This window comes from Bison bison, unplaced genomic scaffold (genome assembly GCF_000754665.1).
Source record: "Bison bison bison isolate TAMUID 2011002044 unplaced genomic scaffold, Bison_UMD1.0 scf7180017864072, whole genome shotgun sequence".
Taxonomy (NCBI): domain Eukaryota; kingdom Metazoa; phylum Chordata; class Mammalia; order Artiodactyla; family Bovidae; genus Bison; species Bison bison.
In genome coordinates this window covers 715,883-716,952 of record NW_011494644.1, presented here as the reverse complement: position 1 = coordinate 716,952, position 1,070 = coordinate 715,883, and the positions used below count along the sequence as shown (strand labels likewise).

The following is a 1,070-nucleotide window of genomic DNA, read 5'->3' as shown; positions in this document are numbered from 1 at the left end:
CACTCTCCCCAGGAACAAGTTGGTCAGGAAGCCTCACCTTACCTGTGGCTTTTAAAGATACTGTAAGTTGGTGCAGTGGTAAGGAATCTGCCTGCCAATGAAGGAGACACAGGTTCAATCCTTGGGTTGGGAAGATCCCTGGAGGAGGAATTGGCAAGCCACTCCTGTATTCATGCCTGGAAAATCCCATGGACAGAGGAGCCTGGCAGGCTACAGCCCATGGGGTATAAAGAGTCGGACATGACTGAGCAACTGAACACACACACACACACACACACACACACACACACACACACTACTCCGTGGAGCCAGTGGTGGTGATTCACCAGATTAGAATCACCCTCAGCCGCAACATGAAGTCTTTGGAGAAGGTTAGTGCTGAGCTGACCAGAGGTGTGAAGGAAAAGAACCTCAAACTGCAAGCATGGGTTCAGATGCCTACTGAGACTCTGAGAACAACTACAAGGATACAAGGAGGACTTGGAAAAGGTTGTTCTAAGACTTGGAATTATTTCCAGGCAAGGATGCACAAGCAACATTGACTTGCACATTCTGAGATTGTCAAACAGATCACTTCTATCATCACTGAGTCAGGAGTCGAGGTTGAAGTCACCATTGCAGATGCTTAAACCTTTTTAATAAATTGATAAAGTGAAAGTGAGAAGTGAAAGTGTTAGTCGCTCACTTATGTCTGGCTCTTCATGATGCTGTGCACTGTAGCCTGCCACTCTCGCTCCTCTGTCCATGGAATTCTCCAGGCAGGAATACTGGAATGGGTGGCCATTGCCTTCTCCAAGGATCTTCCCAACCCAGGGATGAAACCCAGGTCTCCCATGTTGCAGGCAGATTCTTTTACCATCTGAGCCACCAGAGAAGCCCCCAATAAATTGATAATCAGTTGTTTAAAAAAATGGCTCCTGCTAACTCCTGATTTTTCTACTTATGATGTCAGTCATTCTAGAGATACTGAACTCATTTCCTCAGTGCTAGTCTAAATGGCCTCATGAATGGACTCACTGGCTTAGCAGGGGTCAGGGACACCTTCTTTGGTCACTCAGTTCTTCCGGTGC

The 1,070-nt window shown here is 47.0% G+C and overlaps 1 pseudogene; it reads left to right on the top strand.

The window, feature by feature from the left end:
• Positions 1–293: 293 nt before the first annotated feature.
• LOC104986720 lies at positions 294–629 on the top strand (annotated as a pseudogene).
• The last annotated feature ends 441 nt before the right edge of the window (positions 630–1,070 follow it).